Source organism: Schistocerca americana, chromosome 1, assembly GCF_021461395.2.
Source record: "Schistocerca americana isolate TAMUIC-IGC-003095 chromosome 1, iqSchAmer2.1, whole genome shotgun sequence".
NCBI lineage: Eukaryota > Metazoa > Arthropoda > Insecta > Orthoptera > Acrididae > Schistocerca > Schistocerca americana.
Window position 1 is genome coordinate 1,006,990,836 of NC_060119.1, and position 23,196 is coordinate 1,007,014,031.

The following is a 23,196-nucleotide window of genomic DNA, read 5'->3' on the forward strand; positions in this document are numbered from 1 at the left end:
AGCGTCCCTCCGCTCCACGCTACTGCCGTTTCGCGTCAGATGTGGACTCCCGCATTCGTGGTCTGCATACTGAGAAAAAATTGAAAGGGCTCTGCAACACAGGTCTGCTTTCCTTCTCAGTGAAAAGCAGTGCATCCTCAAGAGCTGACCCGGAGAGAAACAGTAGAGAGCCCTAGAATGAAATTATTAGTTTCGCAAATTGAATTAACATCGTGTTCCAATAGAGAGAAAGACGAGTATTCAGTGAACGTTTTCAGAACCCGGATTATGTTATCGAATTAAGTACAGGGGTCATCACAAAGTGGATCAAGGTCATCTCACCTCCCTCCAGCATCGCCAATTAGTGATAATTTCAAGTGTTAGCAAAAATTCCGAAAAATATATTAGACATATCATTTTTAGTCTAGAATAACTTTCCAAGTCAACAATGTTACCATTGAATATTATGAGGGCTGCGATTGTTGATAAATAGATATAAAACAGTTTCTGCGTCAGTGACTTCTTTATTTTGTCCCTACGCGTTTCGTTGATTCACACCGTCATCTTCAGTAGCAGAATTATTTATTTACATGGCTGGTTGTTGAAGAGTACACGCATCTTATCACAGTCGCGGTCCGAGGCCAGTGTACGCCACTATGCATCTTCTGCTAATGATAAATATTGCTTATTTAGAAAAGGCACTTTAGAGGTTTACTGTTCACTAACTCCAGCCACGTAAATAAACAATTCTCCACCTGAAGATGATGGTGCGAACCATTCCAAGAAGTTTTGAAGACAAATATTTTATTTCAACATGTACAAAAAGCCACAACCACTAATACATTTGGGTTTAATAAACGTATTGACATTCTCAAATTTCATACACAAAGTGCTAAATATTTTATTCAGAAAACATAAACGTATTCTGCGATAAAAAGTAAAACACGATAATAAGTGTGACACTGTTTCGCACGTATAATGAAAAACGTCGTCACTCACTAATTTGTTTGCTGTTAGACTTCGTGGAAACTTCCATCGAGAAAAATTTTAATAACATTATAAAATTAAAAACTTCCGATACATCATTTTTGTATGGTATCACCTATGAATGCTATTTCTTTACAAGAAACTATGTACCCAGGTGCACATAAGAACTTGCATGCTCCCTTCAGGGTCCTAGTTCCTATCGCACGCCTTAACAGGACCGAGAATATTTGTTACTTCCTCAAACGATTATACTTGCAGACCTTAGATATACGTCATCATTCCACTTACTATCCAAATTACCGATATACGCTAGACAAACAAGTGTAGGAAACTGCATTAATTTCATGCCTCCATTACCCTTGGTGAAATGACAAATATATTTGGTACCTATAGTTTTTCGAAATCCTAATTTCGTCAAATGCAGTTCGCGAGGCGGCAATATTCTTTCGTTCCACATAAAACTTTAGTCCATTGTTACTTTTTCTAAGTATAACCTTCATCTTTTAGAAGGTGAAGAATGGATTTTTCCAAGACCTCATACTCGGTTTTGTGTTGCAGTTGCGTAAGGACGTCACTGGCCATAGCATGCTCTACATTATTTTAGTATTCTAAGACAGTCCTGCTGCCCACTTCTTGTTAAAACTGTCTGTGTGAGTGAATCTGCTTTCTCATTATATCTCTTCCATGGCGAATGGAACAGAGTACTCGTACCTATAACCTCTACAGAAGTTACGGCACCGTTAAAGCCTTGCAGTATATCTTCTGAAACGCCACATGGTTCTTCCGTCTTTTTCCTGATGATAAGCTTTAAGACGTTAGATACTGTATTACATTTTTAGATATTTAGTTTCTTCTCTAATGTTCATTCGATCATGGCATACTAGAAGAACAAGAAGACATGTACTAACAATTACTTTGCGCGCACAACATTGCTCTTCAACAACACTCACGGAAAAATATGGAAACGTATCAAATGGAAGAGGCAAACTGAAACGACCGGCGGGCATCTGAGAAGGCGACACTGCAGGGTCAGAAGTGAAGCGGGCTGAGGGATCAGGGGCTGACACATGCGACCTTGAGTCATCTGTTTTTGTGGGGAAGACGATAGTAGCGAATATACACACAGCCATTTGATGTGCAATTTCAAAACAATTCCGCCATTCAGTGCTATTCTACTCGCTACAGAAAATCCCAGACGCTTTTGAATCTGTAAGCCTCCAGTAGCATTGTACTTTCAGATGCATTGTTTTTCTACTGTTGCCAGCAACTACAATTTGAACACAGAAACTGATCTCAGGTGTCTGAATGCTGCCCATGCCTGGTTGCAGAATAACACACAGCTCAGAAAATCTCAAGGACGAGATACCTGAAACTCGTAATAACAATTCGCTGGAGAAGAATGAAACGGGGCAGCATGTAGGTCTCTCAGTCGTGCACAGTAAAATGGACCTCACATGGCGTGAGTTAGCCGTGACTACAGCGCCACATGAGACTGGTCCCACAAAAAGAATAGAAGGAACGGGAAATCAGCGATCAGCTACTGTCCCCTGTGGTGGTAGTGTTCTTCATTACAATATGGCCCGGAGACAAAATTTGGGAGACTGCACACCGAGAGAAACCATCGGGAAACTGAAAGTAGGACGAGTGTAGTTTGAGGGGGGGGGGGGGGGGGGGGGGGGAGGGTACTGCTCACAGCTTGTCTTACGTGCAAGGAGAACATTCAAAACCACAGCCACTGTTGTCCGAAGAAGAGGAGGTGGCCGACCACGCTCAACTACAGCAGCTGATGACCGTTACATTGTGCAACAGGCAAGAAAGGGCCCACGTCAAACATCGTGTGCAGTTTCTTCCACATTTCATAGGACTGTACTACATACTTTCTTGTAACGTTAAATAACGTTCTTCATTACTAAAATGATACTGTAATGAAACACTGTGTGAGGACTGTGGAAGCATAGAGCTATAATTTTCCACCTTTTTGCTAACAGAAATTTGCGTCTAGCGCTAACTAACTCTTTCACGACGAGTCATGGAAGCCTCATTTGCATCTCACAATCAATAACTAGAATATGCTGCCAATCAAAATCTGTGAAAGTTACAAGTTACCTTAAAATCCCAGGGCTGTTCCCGCTGAATACAGCACTCTCCAAGTACTACGATACTCAGTGAAATAATATAAACAGACATATGCTTAATAAATTGCAGTCCATTATTGCCAGTGTGTGGAATGTTTGCCTCAGAGATAGTAGTGGCTATATTAACTGTTAGACCATATTGCTCATCCCGTGACACTTTAAAATAATACTGCTTTTAATAGCGTTACAGCACCATCACCGTTTTTCCAGAAATTAATAAAAAAATTACAAGTATTATCTCTGTTAACTAATTCTGAGACAGTTACATTTGTAATACAACGTTTCCGACTTTACAGATGTAGCTTTCTGACAACTAATCAACAGAGATAACATTTGTCGTGCTAGTCGAGAACTGACACATTAAGCAGCTGACATGCTTGGTTGTCATTTTGAAATCAGCTGTGTACTGCGTAATGCGCACACAACCTGAAACCTAGATCGTATAAAAATAATAAAATATTGTGACATAAGGTACAACAGTGATTCGTTTAATTCATTAAATAAGCACTATCTGTTCTACAGAATATCAAGTACTCTTGGAAAATTAAAGCAACGGGTACTGGAAGGTTTCGTACAATATAAGAATGTCCTGGAGGCAAGACACCGCAAACATAATATGTGTACTAATCTGCACAGGACCGCACGCCCAACTGTTGCCAGGTAACTTTCGTGTTAGAGCATAAAGTAATTGCGGCTATACGTATGGAAGTGGAACCTGACAGTGAAGGCTTAGGAGTTGGATTGAACTTAGTACGGTTCTCTTTCAATGAACAGACTCCATCACAGCGCGTAATTCTCGTCAAACCCAGTGATATCACACTCTCCTTACTACTATTCTACTCCATTTCTCGTGGGCAAACGTCGTACAGGTCCACGATGCACAGAAGAAGGAAAATATAAAGACTAACAGGATAAAAGTAGAAACAAGCTGTGGTCCTAAGGACTATTATGGTCAAGAAAATACTTGCTAAAAACAAAACGAAAGCCGTGCAAATATAGGAAGGTACACATACTATCACAGATGAGAATATCTCCGTATGGGTGATATGTTCCATCTGTAAACTTCTAACTTACGAAAACCACACCCAATCCAAGTCGCTTTCTCCAAAATCATCAAATATAAAGGAAAAATCTCACTCCTGCCTTAAATCATAAGTCAGATAATGGTAAGATTTTAAGTACATGTCATTCAAAATGAAATAGGTGACCATATTTTATTTACAGCACTGTTTATATGAGGATTCATACCACTGTAATGCATACATACGGCGCACCAGAAGTCATTCAAATATTTAAAACAGACCTCTTACACAGGTACAGCAATAATTTCTTCAGATACTCCATTGTCTTGATAATATTAATTTTTGTATTTACATAAGCCAACTGTAATCTCATGTTACATTTGTTAATGACGTATTCCACAACGAACCACCGAACTTTCTCAAACGCAATAAACAATTGTTTATAATAGAATTATTTCTGTAGTACACATATACCTCTCGCAAAAGCATTTTTGGAACATACTTGATAGACGCAAATGTCTTTGTCCATAAATGTGGTGACATGATATTCCTTGTTTTCTGTTGATTATACTTATTTACGTGAGTGATTGTGGTAACTGGTGTAGTGCTTAGATAAGGATCATGTATTCAGGTTTCACTTCACACACAGTAGTTTACAGTACTACATAACGTCCACATCAAGGATCCGAGATATGTAACACCAGCTCTATTGCACGAAATTGTTCGAGAAACCATCTCATTATTCATCTATAGTGATTTAGTAAAATCAACATAATCTAAATCTGAATCTGAACCAACCTCCTTCCCTGTAGGAACTCAGTTACTCGAGCAATTTCCACTTCATTTGGTGGGTGATTTCACTTCTCAATCGATAAAACTGGCTTTATGTATCTTTGTATTGTCTCCTCTTCTGCTGTTGCAATAAGGAAACGATGCAGCAAAGAACATATACCTCACTGCTATGAAAAAATTGCTAAAAATATTTGAGAGTCAAACGTATCGTCCATCAGTCAGAAGTGAAGTAACTGTGAGCAGTAGTCTGGCACTTCTTCCAATCAAAACTGTACCTCGATTTTTACCTGTCATAACATTGCCATAGCTCTCGACACAGTCACATAAACATACATCCCTCATTCTCAAGTAACTGAAGCACTTCTTTTATTTCCAAACCCCTATTTCAAGGAAAAAAGAATACTCCATCCCTTGGTGCCCATATCTGTAGCTCAAATAAATTTATGCTTCCGTGCTATCGTGCATTATAACATTAGCGCATTGTCCTTTTTTAGTACACCATATAATTCAGTTTTAGCTGACACACAAAATCGTTTGTGACTTGCCAGCAGTGTAATATCGGAGCATTCATTTCCATTTAATGGAGTGTTATTGATATCAAACATTACTTCTCGCTCTCACAATCATGTAAAGATAAACAGCAAGCGTCTGATTACCAGCGCCATTAAACGTTTACGAAGAGCAATTCTGACAGATATGCCGTACTACGTAATTATCGTCCACTAATAACGAACATAGGACTCGTATCATTAGTTAAGAACGCCTGGAATAGAGTGTAATCAAACACAAACTGAAACCAAGCAGTTTTATTTCCAAGTGCATTCAGTACTGCTATTCTAGCGTCATGATGCTATTTGCAGGTACCAGCAATGTTTGTTAGGAACTCAAGCTATTTACATTTACGAAGACTGAGTGATGTATCACGACAAACGCAATGTTTTGGTGGTGAATGGGTAGATTTAACAGCGAAATGCTATCAACTTGCCCATCACTTCAAACCGGTAATAAAGTACAGTTCGACTATAATAAATGTTATCAGGGAATGTACGAGTAACAAATGAATAAGATGTGTACGGCTGTTAAAGTGAATTTATTTCCCGAGGCTATTCCGTTACGTCTGAGTGGTTTGTGTTCGCTCTCAATGAGGACAGATCACGATATGTCCATCGTAATTTGAAAGTAGCTATAAAAATGACCACCTTTCTACACTACTGGCCATTAAAATTGCTACGCCACGAAGATGACGTGCTACAGACGCGAAATTTAGCCGACAGGAGAAGATGCTGTGATATGCAAGTGGTTAGCTTTATCAAAGCATTCACACAAGGTTGGGGCCGGTGGTGACACCTACAACTTGCTGACATGATAAAAGCTTCCAACCGATTTCTCATACAGAAACAGCAGTTGACCGACGTTACCTGGTGAAACGTTGTCCTGATGCCTCGTGTAAGGAGGAAAATTGCGTACCACCAATTTTCCGACTTTCATAAATGTCGAATTGTAGCCTATCGCGATTACGGTTTATCGTATCGCGACATTGCTGTCGCGTTGTCGAGATCTAATGACAGATAGCAGAATATGGAATCGATGGGTTCAGTAGGATAATACGGAACGCCGTGCTGGATCCCAACGGCCTCGTATCACTGGCAGTCGAGATGACAGGCATCTTACCCGCATGGCTGTAACGGATCGTGCAGCCACATCTCGATCCCTGAGTCAACAGATGGGGACGTTTGCAAGACAAAAACCATCTGCACGAGCAGTTCGACGACGTTTGCAGTAGCATGGACTATCAGCTCGGAGACCACGGCTGCGGATACCCTTGACGTTACATAACAGACAGGAGTGACTGCGATGGTGTGCTCAACGACGAACCTGGATGCACGAATGGCAAAACGTCATCTTTTTTGGATGAATCCAGGATCTGTTTACAGCATCATGATGGTCGCATCCGTGTTTGGCGACATCGCGGTAAACGCTTATTGGAAGCGTGTATTCGTCATCGCCATACTGGCGTATCACCCGGCGTGATGGTATGGGGTGCCATTGATTACACGTCTCGGTCACCTCTTGTTCGCATTGACGGCACTTTCAATAGTGGACGTTACATTTCAGATGTGTTACGGCCTGTGGCTCTACCCTTCATTCGATCCCTGCGAAACCCTACATTTCAGCAGGATAATGCACGACCGCATGTTGCAGGTTCTGCACAGGCCTTTCTGGGTACAGAAAATGTTCGACTGCTGCCCTGGCCAACACATTCGCCAGACCTCTCACCAACTGAAAAGTATGGTCAATGGTGGCCGAGCAACTGGCTCGTCACAATACGCCAGTCACTACTCTTGATGAACTGTGGTATCGTGTTGAAGCTGCATGGGCAGCTGTACCTGTACACGCCATCCAAGCTCTGTTTGACTCAATGCCCAGGCGTATCAAGGCCGTTATTACGGCCAGAGGTGGTTGTTCTGGGCACTGATTTCTCAGGATCTATGAATCCAAATTGCGTGAAAATGTAATCACATGTCGGTTCTAGTATAATATATTTGTCCATTGAATACCCGTTTATCATCTGCATTTCTTCTTGGTGTAGCAATTTTGATGCCCAGTAGTGTATTTCTTCGCTGGCAGCTTTCAGAAGTATGCAGAAATTCTTTTCTTATTATTGTAAGCAAAATAGTCATTTAAAATGTTTCTGGTGGTTCTAAATTTGTGACTTAAGAGAATGTTACACATATTCTCTTTCGGAGAACAGTTCATTCATGCTTGGTCCTTAATATCTCCGTACATATCACGGTATACAGGATGATTCAAGAGCCTATGCTTTTGTTTATTATGCAACCTGCAATGCCTTCGAAAACTACATGCGAATTTCTCCTATTCCCTCCCTCGCTACGTGCAAACAAAAAGTCCTACAGGAAAAAAAATGAACAGGACCCTTCTGTAAGAAGTTTAATGTAATTAATTTATGTACGGGGATACGTTTCTACTGGAGGCCACAGTTTCGAATTACTCAAGAAAAACGTGTTTGAAGGTGAATTTTGTACTCTTTCTTCAATAATTCGTAAACTATGGTCTCTAGTGAAAACGTATCCCGGTATAAGGTTTAACTAAATTAAATTTCCCACAAAAAGGTCCTGCTTATTTTTCTGTATGACTAATAGTTTAGCCACGTAGAGAATATGAAAATCTTACATGGGGTATTTTACGGTATTGCTGATGGCATAAAATGCATAGGCAGAGGCATACATACCTCAACGTTCTATCTCAAGAAAACCACGATGTTCGATCTGGTATAATAATAAACGTAATTTGTCAAACCAGGCGACAGTGTTTTACTGATCTGCAATCCAGTCTCGATGATTCCGAGCAAACTACAATCGTAGTTGACAATATCGATGAGCAAACGAGGGAACACATGGGGGTCGCCTCCTGCGGAGCCCACAGTTCAATAAGGCAAAGCGCGCTGAACTGTGTGCTTTGAAACTTTTTCTCTACATCAGCATTATACTCGAAATTAGAATTATATTAATACCTTCAGCTGCTGACGGGCGTTGATATATATCAACGGGGATAGGTGAAAATGTGTTTCCCGACCGGGACTCGAACCCGGGATCTCCTGCTTACACGGCAGACTCTCTATCCATCTGAGCCACCGAGGGCACAGAGGATAATACGACTGCAAGGACTATCTCGCGCACGCCTCCTGTGAGACCCACATTCTCACCTTGTATGTCCACACACTACAATCGTAGTGTCCCACCCTAACACACTCATTAGTCGTGGAAGACATTCTTACCACATGTCCGAAAGAACAGACACCACGTCCATATAAACATTCTACTCTGTCGTCAGATATGCTACAGATCGTCGCCTACCCTGCTTTAATGTGCGGGCAAGCTTCTCAGCTCCAAGTTCTTTGATGAGACGTGGACGTCCGACACCTTGTCCCCTACTAGTGATTTCATCGTCCTTCAACCATTTTCCACAGACGCGCCCAATAGTAGCTTGCAAACAGCCAACCAGCCACATTGTTTCTGATTTTTCGCTCCCAGGCGCTGGTTCAGAACGATCTGTCCAACGTCGGATGCGCTTACTTCAGCAGATTTCCCTATTTGCGGCCCGTATAGTCGCTAGAATTATTCCCCATTCGCATTTACCTCACTTGTATGCTTTTCTTACCGCTTCACGCACCCGTCAACGCCAGCAGGCAAAATTCAGTCTCGCGGTGGGCAGAGATCACAACGTTTTTGCTCATCGGTCTAATTAAAATATCTGACGCTCACAGTTGCTCCAAAAATATAACTACAATTAAATGATTTAATTTAAAACTGACTAAGGCTATTTTACAGAAGACACACGACAATAACTAACATATTTTCGTGAGCTGCAAAGTTAAACGCAGTTAATGTTCGGTACAACAGGTACAACAGCTTATGCGATAGGCTGAAAGTATCTCAAGTTTACAATATTCTATCTACGTGGTGTAACGTACATCACGAATGGTTCAAACAGCTCTGAGCACTATGAGACTTAACATCTGAGGTCATCAGCCCCCTATAACTACTTAAACCTAACTAACCTAAGGGCACCACACACATCCGAGGTAGGATTCGAACCTGCTACCGTAGCAGTCGCCTGGTTCCGGACTGAAGCGCCTAGAACCACTCGGCCACCGCGGCCGGCCGTATATCACACCTCACCTTACAGCGAAGGGCTCTATAAAGATCAAGCAACCTCACTTCGCTAGCCATTTAAAAAGCAATACCAGGAAAAATAACCAATAACAAAATAACAGGAACAACATGTGATTCACTGGGAGTATACAGGGTGCTAAATTTAGTACTCAGAGCTGCTGTGATATTCAGCCTCGATGGCTCTAGCCTAACTGGACATCAAGTCGAAGAGCACTTGGATGGTAATGATAAAGCATATAGTGCAAGCTTGTGTCCAGACTATCGCCCTGATGGCAAGTACAGTGCAGTCCTCCTAGCACCGCTGCACTAGGAGGGGGAGGGCGGCCGGCCGCCTTTAAATCACGTGGAAAAATCCCCATTAACCATTTTGACAGTAGACTGAATGGACTTACAGCCATCCTGGAGGGATTAGAACAGGAAAACCTCCACACTCCCATCCGGTACTGAACCTGGAAACTCCATGGTCGGAGTCTAGAGCTCTATCCAATAAATCACCATGGCCATTTAGTTAGTAGATACAGTGCTTTTCTTTTTTTTTTTTTCTTTATTGAATTTCAATTAGCCCGAAAGGGGGCGGGCTGGCAGCAGCTTAGGAGATACAGTGCGTACGTCATAGATATATCCTTGGTTTGCTTGTCTGTCTTGTTGTGAGAGTTGGGTTTTGTAAGCTACTTCCTTTGCGGGTAAACTAAATTCTTTTACGCTTCTTAAGTAGTCTTGGTAGAATCTCAGAATAATGTCTACCTTTCATATTATTAGTTTCACGGGGTCGTTCCACTTAAAACATTCACAGTAATGTCCCTACTTCATTCACCTTGGGCGTACCAGATGTGACATCAGTATCTGTAGATGAGTCTCCCTCCAGAACGACGTGCTGCTGCCGATGAGAGAATTTTCAATGCAGTCATAAACCTGGCTAGATATACGATGGTCACTCCAAACGAAATGCGCACTATTTTTGTAATAATTCAGTTTTCATTCTGCGTGTGTTAAAGTTTTACAGTGTGTAGATACATCCTTCCCGCTTGTTTTCAAACTAGTTCAACCTGTTCCCGTGAGTGGTGTCGTCACAGCATGTCTTCAAGATGGCTGCTACACTTGACTTTCGTCAGAAGCAACATGCTGTCATAGAATTCCTGTGCTGTGAAAACGAGACAGTGGGAAACATCCACAAGATGTTGACAAAGGTGTATGGAGATGCTGCTGTCGATCGCAGTACAGTTAGTTGGTGGGCAAGAAGGTTAAGTGATGAAAGCGGGCACGGCAATATTGAGGATTGCCCTCGCAGCGGCGGGCCTTGTACTCCACATACTCCAGACAATGTGCAGAGAGTTAACGAGTTGGTGACTGCTGACAGACGCATCACAGTGAACGAATTGTCACGCTACGTTGGGGTTGTGGAAGGAAGTGTTTGTAGAATACTGAAAGTGTTGGCGTTAAAAAAGGTTAGTGCCAGGTGGGTTCCCAGGATGTTGACAGTGGCTCGCAAAGAAACAAGAAAAACGGTATGCAGCAAACTTTTGGAACAGTACGAAATGGTGGAGATGAATTTCGTGTAAGAATTGTGACAGATGATGAAACATGGCTCCATCATTTTTCACCAGAGACGAAGAGGTAATCAGTGGAGCCACACCCAAGAAAAAAAGATTCAAAACTACACCTTCTGCTGGAAAATTTATGGCTACGGTGTTTTTCGATCCCGAATGACTCTTGCTTGTGGACATCATGCCAAGTGGAACGACCATAAACTCTGATGTATGTGTGACGACACTGAAGAAACTTCAAGTCGTGTTCGACCACATCGGCAAGAGCAAGATGTTTTGCCACATGTCAGTCAAAAAACCATGGAAGCGATCACTAAACTCGGACGGACAACACTGAAACACCCGCCTTACAGTCCTGACCTGGGTCCATGTGACTATCATCTCTTTGGGAAACTGAAAGACTCTCTTCGTGGAACAAGATTTGAAGATGATGACTCCCTTGTGCACGCTGCCAAACAGTGGCTCCAACAGGTATACCGCGCCGTATACAGGCGCTGGTTCCAAGATGGTGTAAGGCAGTTGAGAGGGATGGAAATTATGTGGAGAAATGAAAATATTGTTCCTAAAGGATGTATCTACAAACTGTAAAACTTTCAAACATGTAGAATAAAAGATGGATTTTAAAAAATATAGTGTGTATTTCTTTTGGAGTGACCCTCGTACTACACGAGAATATTTTGATTAGAAACGGAAATTGGCTGTAACTGCCCCACACCTTCCACAGAAAAGTCAGCGCACCCCCGGCTGTAGAAGTGTTGACGCCCGGGCTACGTTGGCCACGCTCTCGGAGGATCCCCCCCAATTCCGTTAATTAGTCCGGCTGGAAGTCGAAAGCCATTATAGTACCGGTGTGTAAGCCGAATTAAAATTTTGCACCGCTCGGCGCTTCTCCGCGTGTTCAGCGAGCGTATTTCCTGGAGTACTACTTTATCATCGGAAAACGGCGAAACCTCCCGAACTGGATACAGCGACCCGATACGGGAGACACGCAACCACTGCGGCGCGGCGGCACCAATTAGCGGAGTGGCCGCGCCTTGCCTACGCACGCGGGAACAGGTGAGCCACGCTGCGCTCGCATCGCGCCCGCCGTTAATTAAAGCAGCGCGGGCCCGCACAAAGACACGTGGCCCGTCTTGCGTGGCTCTTTGTCCCGCCGATGTGTTTCCACATTCATTAGTTTATGCCTTCTCTCGTACAAGTTGCGTGCTGATGCACGAAAACTGTAATGCCGTTATTTACCCTCGAGATACTATCGCAGTAACTCCACCCCTCATGGAAAACATGAATTCGCACCCGGTTAACAGAAAAAACCCACGAGTGTATCGATGGTAATTACCGTATTTTTGTAAGATTTTATACAAACATCCGAATAGTTATTTTAGTGTCAGTTTCATTCACTACGGCAACGGCCTTACCGCAGTGGATACACCGGTTTCCATCAGATTACCGAAGTAAAGCGCTGTCGGGCGTGGGCGGCACTTGGATGGGTGACCATCCGGGCCGCCACGTGGTTTTGCCATTTTTCGGGGTGCACTCAGCCTCGTGATGCTAACTGAGGAGCTACTCGACCGAATAATAGCGGCTCCGGTCAAAGAAAACCATCGTAACGACCGGGAGAGTGGTGTGCTGACCCCACGCCCCTCTTATCCGCATCCTCAGCTGAGGATGACACGGCGGTCGAATGGTCCTGATGGGCTACTTGTGGCCTGATGACGGACTGCTTCATTCACTTTTGACTCAGTTATGAGGCTTACAACTGCTACTGAAACGTATACAAACGTAAAATTCCGCACGTCACAATACGAAAAAAAGAACATAATATTCTATGACTGCAACATCAATAATTGGCAATTACTAGGGTTGGATATAAAGTAAAGGCAGCACTGCTCGACAGTGAAGAACGTACATTAATTGGCATGACCGCTGTCTGTATCTGACAGCATAAGATCAGATGAAGTAGTGCAGTGAGAGGCGCCAGCTGTCTTTTGAAATAGTTGCAGTGTTTACTGTCTGAAAGTGCGGGAGGCCAGTTTAAGTTTCCTAATCGAAGGTCACTGAGCCGTGGCTGGCTCGAGTCATGCATGTCTTGGGTTAAACCTCGGTTGCAGTCCTGTGGTTTTATTTCTCCAGCGGTTATCGCGATAGAGTTACTGTCCTCTCCGTGAGTGGCAGCAGCAGCGTGTATCAAAAATGTTCAAATGTGTGTGAAATCTTATGTGACTTAACTGCTAAGGTCATCAGTCCCTGAGCTTACACACTACTTAACCTAAATTATCCTAAGGACAAACCCACACACCCATGCCCGAGGGAGGATTCGAACCTCCGCCGGGACCAGCAGCACAATCCACGACTGCAGCGCCTGAGACCGCTCGGCTAATCCCGCGCGGCAGCAGCGTGTATCGATACTAGAACTGCTGTACTATCTTTGGTGTGGTGGATATAGTTGCCAGCTGGGCGGTGTGTGACCAGTCGGTCCGTTGGCGTGGAGTAGCAAGGAAGTCTCCGTCACGCATACTCTGGCCGGGGCCGCTGGCGGTGTGCACGCGCGGTTGGAGTGTGAGGTGCTGCTTGCGAGTGCTACGAAGTTCGTCGCCCACCGATCTTGGACATGAAAGTTGAGTCCTCACTTAACCTACTATCGAGCCTCAACTGTTTACATTTCTTCGTTTGATCCTGGTTGTCGCTTTTGGGACATTCCCACGAGCAACAACGTGTACGCATTCAAATCGGCTAAGATTCCAGCCGTCTTCCTGTGGAGTTTAACTTAAATTATTCCCATTTATTGAAGTTGACCGACGGTATCTTCTGTCTTGTGGCCGTTGGCGTTCCGGTTACCCGCCCTGGTCGTTGACGTAATTTTCGGCAGTGTATTTTCCTAGTCGTGTTGTTGCTGTCCAGGGCGGCGTGTAGTTCGACAGCTGAGGTGTCGTTGGTCGTCGTGGGCGCCAATACTCTGTGTGTCGTTGTATTGAAATCTTGTGGTCGTTTTGCTGTTTGCGTGGAGCAGAACTGATTTTGTTGATTGGTCGGTCGGCTGTCTGTCGGTTGGGTAGCCTTCAGATTAAGAAGTCGTTGGACAGGCTGCATGTCTCACATAAACGGGCGTTAGTGTTACAATCCCAGGCCAACCCTTGGAATCGTCTGAGCGCTGTTCCTAGTGTCTTACATAGTAATTTCCCTCTTTGGGTTTTAGTTATTTTGTTGATGTGTGGCCTTCAGCCGAGTATCAGTATCTCTTAAATTAATGTTCTTGTTTTGCCCTTAAGGCATGAGATTGTTATTCTTTTATGTGGGGTCTTCAGCCGAATTTTGCATGAGATGTTTTAAGATACGGCCTTCTGCCTTTTAAAATTGAAACTCTTCTTTCTAGAGCTTAAGCCGTTAAATTATTTGTTGATGTGCGGCCTTCAGCTGAGTTTTAATATCTCTTAAATTAATGTTCTTGTCTTGCCCTTAAAGCGTAAGATTGTTATGCTTTTGTATGGAACCTTCAGCCGAATTTTGCATGAAATGTTTTAAGATAAGGCCTTTTGCCTTTTGATTGAAACTCTTCTTATTGCTTAATATGCGACCTCCTGCCAAATTCCATTAAAATTAAATTGCTAAGACCTTCAGCCTGTTTAGGTTGGAGATTTAGAAAATATTCTTGGGTGGAACCTCCATAAGAACCTTGTATTTCAATTTCTTGCTTAGGGCTTGTGTCTTGGATTTTGAGTGTGGCCTTCAGCCGACCTAAAGTTAATCACAGGAGGTCGATTAAAGTTTTGAGTGTTTTGCATTTTCGTGTTGATGAATAAAGTTTGTATGTTGAGTGCAACTGAGGGCAACTTATTTTAGCCCCTTTCCACAATCCAATCCGCTCTGTCCCGCTAGCCCAGGCATTTCAGTCACTGCTACGATTTCTTGCGACATCATCTTCGTCCTGCAGTAGAACGAAAGCCACCGCACCTTTTGGCATTACATTCCATCATCCTTCATAAGAATGCAATAAGCAACACGGCGAACCACGTGTAGGAGCTCCTGCATACGTGGGGGTAAGTGGTACTGGAACAACCACCGTATTCACCTGATATGAGACCGTGCGATTATGACCTGTTCGTCAATATGAAGAAACCTCTTCGTGGCGCGCGCTACAACACAGGAGAAGGCATTGTCCATGCCATAGGGCTATACTTGCGAGACATCGCCAAAGATGTATGAGCTGACGGTGAGTGAGGAAACCTGATCGAGATGCAGGGCGATTATGCAATGCATTGAATGTCAGTCAGTAACGTCTGGTAGGAATTATAACAATGTTTCCGCTACTTCTTATCCAACCCATGTACAATTAGTCAGCTCGTGCAACAATTTGTAGGAATAGTGAATGAAATGATCACATAAGCTCAGTCGTAGGTAAGGTTGGTGGCTAATTTCTGTTACTGGCAAGATACTGCGAAAATGCAGTCAGTATATATACAAGTTTTTATACAGGAGCTTGTGTTACGCGACCATTTTTCTGGAAGTTGGTCACACAATGTAAAAAAATTCATAATAAAATACAGACTGAAGAGTCGAACGAAAATTTGTACCAACGTCAGGACTCGAAAATAGGTCTGGTGCTCACTAAGCACATGCGCTAACCACTATGCCACCGTGGCATAATGCCCTTCCACTACTGCACGGACTGCCCTAACAAACCGCCTTCCTGAATCCAAATTCCCATTCACGCTTCAGCCCACTTCGTATTCCCTCAAACTCGAAAAACATTGCTGAGGCACTGCAGCTGAATTGGAATAGTACCTCAGTATCAAACGAAATACGAGATCCTGCCTGAAACTCAGGCAAAGTTGCTTTAATTAAATGTAGCCATACAGTTCCTGAGACCTTTTCAAGTCTCAAAAATCTTTCATGTATATACACTCCTGGAAATGGAAAAAAGAACACATTGACACCGGTGTGTCAGACCCACCATACTTGCTCCGGACACTGCGAGAGGGCTGTACAAGCAATAATCACACGCACGGCACAGCGGACACACCAGGAACCGCGGTGTTGGCCGTCGAATGGCGCTAGCTGCGCAGCATTTGAGCACCGCCGCCGTCAGTGTCAGCCAGTTTGCCGTGGCATACGGAGCTCCATCGCAGTCTTTAACACTGGTAGCATGCCGCGACAGCGTGGATGTGAACCGTATGTGCAGTTGACGGACTTTGAGCGAGGGCGTATAGTGGGCATGCGGGAGGCCGGGTGGACGTACCGCCGAATTGCTCAACACGTGGGGCGTGAGGTCTCCACAGTACATCGATGTTGTCGCCAGTGGTCGGCGGAAGGTGCACGTGCCCGTCGACCTGGGACCGGACCGCAGCGACGCACGGATGCACGCCAAGACCGTAGGATCCTACGCAGTGCCGTAGGGGACCGCACCGCCACTTCCCAGCAAATTAGGGACACTGTTGCTCCTGGGGTATCGGCGTGGACCATTCGCAACCGTCTCCATGAAGCTGGGCTACGGTCCCGCACACCGTTAGGCCGTCTTCCGCTCACGCCCCAACATCGTGCAGCCCGCCTCCAGTGGTGTCGCGACAGGCGTGAATGGAGGGACGAATGGAGACGTGTCGTCTTCAGCGATGAGAGTCGCTTCTGCCTTGGTGCCAATGATGGTCGTATGCGTGTTTGGCGCCGTGCAGGTGAGCGCCACAATCAGGACTGCATACGACCGAGGCACACAGGGCCAACACCCGGCATCATGGTGTGGGGAGCGATCTCCTACACTGGCCGTACACCACTGGTGATCGTCGAGGGGACACTGAATAGTGCACGGTACATCCAAGCCGTCATCGAACACATCGTTCTACCATTCCTAGACCGGCAAGGGAACTTGCTGTTCCAACAGGACAATGCACGTCCGCATGTATCCCGTGCCACCCAACGTGCTCTAGAAGGTGTAAGTCAACTACCCTGGCCAGCAAGATCTCCGGATCTGTCCCCCATTGATCATGTTTGGGACTGGATGAAGCGTAGTCTCACGCTGTCTGCACGTCCAGCACGAACGCTGGTCCAACTGAGGCGCCAGGTGGAAATGGCATGGCAAGCCGTTCCACAGGACTACATCCAGCATCTCTACGATCGTCTCCATGGGAGAATAGCAGCCTGCATTGCTGCGAAGGGTGGATATACACTGTACTAGTGCCGACATTGTGCATGCTCTGTCGCCTGTGTCTATGTGCCTGTGGTTCTGTCAGTGTGATCATGTGATGTATCTGACCCCAGGAATGTGTCAATAAAGTTTCCCCTTCCTGGGACAATGAATTCACGGTGTTCTTATTTCAATTTCCAGGAGTGTATTTAAGGGGGAATCAAGTGGGATGAGGCGTGAATGGAAATTAGGATTGGCGATTGAGGACGTAGGTATGCTAGCATAGTTGATGGATTGTGTAAAGCCACTGTGTCAGGGTGTCGTAGGGTTAGCGTATCTGCCTAGTGAGCAGAAAACCCGGGTTCGAAACCTGGACTTTGTACAGATTTTAATTTGTCACTCCAGTCTGCTTACATACATCATTGACTTTTTAGATTTGAAATGGTAGGTCTCTGGAATCTATGTTTTCATATGAAAAACCACAGTACTTGTAACTGTCAGTAATTGACTAATGTAACTTTACTCTTCATTTACTCTTGATTCAGATTTGCGTGCCCTATAGAAGTGAGAGAACGTTGAAAGCTTTCTCGATGGTGTAGGCACAGTGAGGGTTGGCCACCAACCTTAGAGAAATTTCGCAGAAGGCCTCCCAAGGCAGAGGTGAGAGTCAGTAGATCAAAGCGAGGCAGTTTTTTGTGACGCTGCCCTGTGATGCGTAAAGATTTGTGGGTGCACAGATAGGACCTTCTGTGCCATGTGTTCCCGCCACCAACATTTCACAACCGATAAAGAGAAAAACGTTTTAACAGAAAGCACTATTGTGCACAAAAGCAGGACGGACGGCACCGGACACCACAGATAAACATCTCGAAAACGGAATGGCGACTCGCAGTTTTGAGCCTTTGACGACGTTGCTGGATTTGTTGACTCCATAAAAAAGCAAATTTTTACGCGAGTTTAGAATTGCACGGATTGGTTCTCATAAAATGCCTTGCATGACAGATGTGTTACACTGGGTTTGAAGTGCTGCAGAGACTACAATTTGCTTCCTTTCTGCTTAATGCCTGAAGTGGCACATCTTAAAACACCTTCTTCGAGATCTCTTGTGACGTTCATATGGGTCTATGATGCGGACAAAGCGCACCTAGGTACTTTCGTCTCCAGCCGTTGCTAAGGACAGCCATGTCACACTAGGTAACATTGTTGCATTCATTGTCTTCATATTATTGCGGTGTGTTTTAATATTTTAATATATTATTATATGTTTCCATGCCACAAATTGTGAATATTGTTTGGGGATGAGGAAATGAGTAATACACTTGTCGATGAATCCCAAATTATTTCATTTCATGAAACAATGGAACTTTTGATAAAATTAAAGTGACAATGATTCTTTATCGGTTTTGTAGATATCCATTAAAGATACACTTTCTATTCTGGACGATCCGATGTCAGCGACATAAGACACTTGTACTCATAGGATGTAGATGATGGCTCTGATGAAACAATTGCAGTTAAGACGAGAGACATGTCAGGACGTTAACAAGTATCCCCTAATATTCCTTTTTCTGCTGAATATTATGCTGAAGGTTGTTCCGCTAAAGAAGTTGAAGAGTCCATACAGGGGACGACAGTTCAGAAACATTTGATAGACTACAGTGGAAGAAGAGAGATTTTGCACCAGTCATTGAGCCGTTAGTTCCTCTTCCTGTACCAGCTCCTACTGGACTAATGAGTCCTCTCAAACATTTCAGAAATCTGGTGATGGGTGAAGTGCTTCACAACTTGGCAGGCCAGTCAAATCAGTAAGACGTACAAAACCCCGAAACAACAGTAAACACAATTAAGTCGGAAGTGGATCAAATTTTAGGCGTGTACCCAAGAATGGAAGTTGCTCAAACGCCTAGCATTCGCTGCTACTGGGAGACCCACATGGCCCACCGATTGGTTTGTAACGAAATAGATATAAAAAACTGTTGAGCGTCTTCCACTTCGAAAAAATTTATTAGCAACTGATGAAACTGAAACTAATGATGTTCTGGAAAATTCGTCCATGGCTGAATCAATTCAGAAAAAAATTGTTTGAAGGAAATTCCAGAAGAACACCGCAGAGTGGATGGGGCAATGAATGCTTTTAAAGAGAGAAGCTCTTAGAAACAATTTATACAAAACAAACCTGTAAGATGGGGATTCAAAATGTTGGGTGGGGCAGGAGCTTCTGGTTAATTACATGACTTTCACATTTATCAGGGTGCAGGAGGAAAACATGTAAAGAATGAAGAAAGAAGAGGAAATGGGCTAGCATATGGAGTGGTCGTAAAATTAACGGACACGTTGCAAGAAAACCACAATTTCAAGGTATATGCCGACAAATTTTTTTACGAGCGATATTCGTAGTTGTTCAGTATCTGTTGAGCAGATGTATCTATCTCACTGCAACAGTAAGAGTAAATAGGCTGAAAGATTGTGACCTTCATAACGAAAAAGATACGAAGGCCCAGTACACCACAAACGCTGACTCATAGTAGTGAGATGGTATGAAAGCAAATCTTTTACTCTGCTGTCAGCTTTCATTGGTGTTGAGCCCCAGGATAATGCAAACAGATGGGACAAATCACAAAGAGAATATGTGTAAGTCCCAAGACGATCTGTTATCCCAGCTTACAGAAACCTGTATAAGTGATATTGATCTGATGTACATGTTATCATCACTATACAAATACCACATAAAATCAAAGAGGTGGTATTTTTACATCTTCTGGGACAAAATTGCACTTCCAGTAGTCAACAGTTGGCTCAAATACCGTAAGAACTGCAAGTTTTTTTTTTATTCTTCTGTGTTCCCTCCAAGCATTAACTGCGGGTGGACTAGTATTGGCAGGGAAAATAGACCAAAGTGACGAGCCCCAAGTAAAGATGACTTGTCAAAAAAAAGACAAAGATGAGGTCATACGCGTGGAATGAAAAATCTGAAGTATTTTTCTGCTTAAATAAAGACAGAAATTGCTGATCCCGGCAGAGGTTGGAGTCCTCCCTCGAGCATGGGTGTGTGTGTTTGCCTTTAGGATGATTTAGGTTAGGAAGTGTGTAAGCTTAGGGACTGATGACCTTAGCAGTTAAGTCCCATACGATTTCACACACATTTGAACATTTTTTCGAAAGATAGAGATTGTTTCAGAAGATTTCACATGTAAAAACTTAGAAACTGAGTTAACTAATAATTTCAGTTGCTTTTTTCCATTATATTGTGAAAAGGAATTAACAATTTTACACAATGTACTCTTTAATGCATCAGATGATTTTTTTATAGCATATAACAACCAGAACGTACAGAAGTGACTTATACATATTTATTCGGCAACGCAGAATATTCCATGAAAATGAAAATAAAAGAGATTTTGGAACTTGAACGTATAAATTAAATTAAATTATAATATTAACAACATGTCCTGCCATCCAGTATTTTATACGGTCTATTGTGCAGTGTGACAAATATTTCCCATAAAAATTTTGGGCTGGAAAATGTTAAGGGAGCTATAATTGCACAAGACATAATGAAAAGAGTCAATAATAAAATCTTTTGGTGATATAAAAAATTTTGGGACTATGGGGAATGGTGTTGCGTAGTATAGGGTCAAATAAACTTCAGGTCAGACATAGTAGTTCGGTTATGCCGACGAAGACTGCCTCATGGGTAACAGAAAGAGATAGAGAGTGAAGCGACTTTCATCTGTGTAAGATGCCAGGGCGAACATTATTGGTTAACCAAACAGAGGAGAGCCCATGGATGGGGGCGAGCGTGTTCTAAGATACATTTTTATTGGTTGGCAATCAGGAGATTTGGAAGCCAGCCAATCCGAATTCAGTAAGAGCCACAAAACATGGCAATACGAGGTTTCCTAGTAGTAAATATTCAAACAGAAGTCACTTCATCATCATCTTGAACTATTATGTCATCTTCAACCCCGTCGCCAGGTCACTGAGCCACTGGCCTGCCACCGTCAGAGCTGATATATAGAGGAACTTTAGGGTTGATTTGTACTTTACCATTGACGACGGCCGTTAGTTTCGCCAGCGATGATTTTGCTACTACTTCAGCCTCCACTTACAGCACTACGGTGAGATGGAGCAGCAACCATAAGAATAGGCGTACGGACAATAAAGTCGTTTTGCAACGTATTGGTCACCTCAGGCTTCACTTTGAGGATTTGTAGTTCGCATCAGTGAAAAGCCTGTTTTCAATTCCATCAACATATACTGTAGTACTATCTGCATTCAATTAACATCATGATTGGCCACTTCGCGATTACAGTTAATTCAGTTGCTCGATTGTCAGTATCTTTCGCCCTAACCCCTTTGTCAGATATGCCAAGGCCTTATTCATTAATGTTGTCACTGTTTGTCATTTGTTTCGTCAGTAATTTTATGGGAATAAATCAATGTAATTGCGATACATGTCTCATTTAGTAGTCATAAGTCTCCTCATTTATTTTTTTGGAGGGGACTTTTCATTTTTACGCCGTCTGCCAGGCTTGCATCTCATTTAAACCAGGGTCACCTTGCAGTGGCTTACAAATAACTTGTGCATCCATCAAACTATTGCTCAATTGTGTGAGACCAATACCAAATAGGATTAACAGGGTATAAAATGAAGGAGGGGTGTGAATGGTCCAGATTTGTTTGATTCACAGGAGAGCGTCATGGAAATGTTAAAATGTGGCAGGCTCTTGAAGATGTACACCAATTTCACCGCAAATCCACCTGATGGAATTTCAAGAACTAGTGTTAAGACTATAACTGTAAATATTCTCAGCTCACACAGGGGGTGTAAGGACAGAATTAGACTAATTACACCAAGCGTATACGTATTCTTCCATTGTTCCATACACGAATGAAATGGGTTCTAACATGTAGTAGTACCACACTAACTGCCCTCTGCAGTGCTCTTCAAAGTAAAAAAGATATAGAACATTTATCTGGGGCAGGCTTAAAGTTTCAATTATCAATTCGAAAAAATAAATCCATGTAAAGTAATTTTTAATTTGTTTACTGGTATACGTCTTCAGCCCTGGGATCGCAGCATGCCGCTAGAGGAGCCAAACGGCAGTGCTTGATAAGGCGTGTTATCACGCAGTGATCGTTTCCATCATCTGAAGGGGAACAACGCTGCAAAGTCCATGCTCAAGTTGTGGATGTCTACAGTAACAATACACCAGCGTTTTACGCAGTGGTAGGTAGTTCAGATGCTTCCACTATGGAAGTCTTTGTCTTGTTGTTGTTCTTCTTCTGCACTTTTCATGTTAGGCAAACTGCGGCCTGTTATGGTTCCCATTGTTTCTTAAGTCTGGAAGGATCTCTCCTCCCTTTTGGTTTACGGATCTTAGAATGATATGGTAGTCTCTGTGGATCCATAATTTGTAGATTTTCATTCCGTTTATTCCTGTTTCGGCCCAGTTTTTCTTTCACACCCCAAATTTTCAACTCCTTTCAGATATCTTCGTTTCTGTACGAATGATGACATGAGAGCTGGTCTCTTTATACAGAATTGGGAATCACAAGGAAAGTGGAGGATGAGGTGTCTGAAGACCAGTCTATCACAGTCGAGATGACAGTGGAAAAAGTGAAAATCAGTTGTGGATCAGTTTCCAATATTTTGTGCGACATTTTCAACGTGACAAAAATCGCTGCATGCTGAGGTCCGCGACTTCTTACACACCTTCAGAAAGCTCACAGAACTGAGGCACCAGGGAGAAATGTTGACAGTCCTGATGACCATCCACCTAACCACCATGGACAAAAAAGCCTTATCAATACGGGCAGCTGCCCAACCACCATGAGCAGCTGCGTAGTCACCATAGGAAGCTGCCTAATCATCTTGTGTAGCTGCCTAAGCAACATGGGCAGCTGCCTAATCACCATGGGCAGTTGCCT

At 43.4% G+C, this 23,196-nt stretch overlaps 1 protein-coding gene and 1 pseudogene across 1 annotated transcript in view; one reads left to right on the forward strand and one right to left on the reverse strand.

The window, feature by feature from the left end:
- The window catches only part of LOC124595948 (lachesin-like), a 1,154,458-nt gene that overhangs the window by 646,275 nt on the left and 484,987 nt on the right, over window positions 1-23,196 (reverse strand). The gene's annotated exons all lie outside the window — the stretch shown is intronic.
- On the forward strand, window positions 12,555-12,672 carry LOC124555027 (annotated as a pseudogene).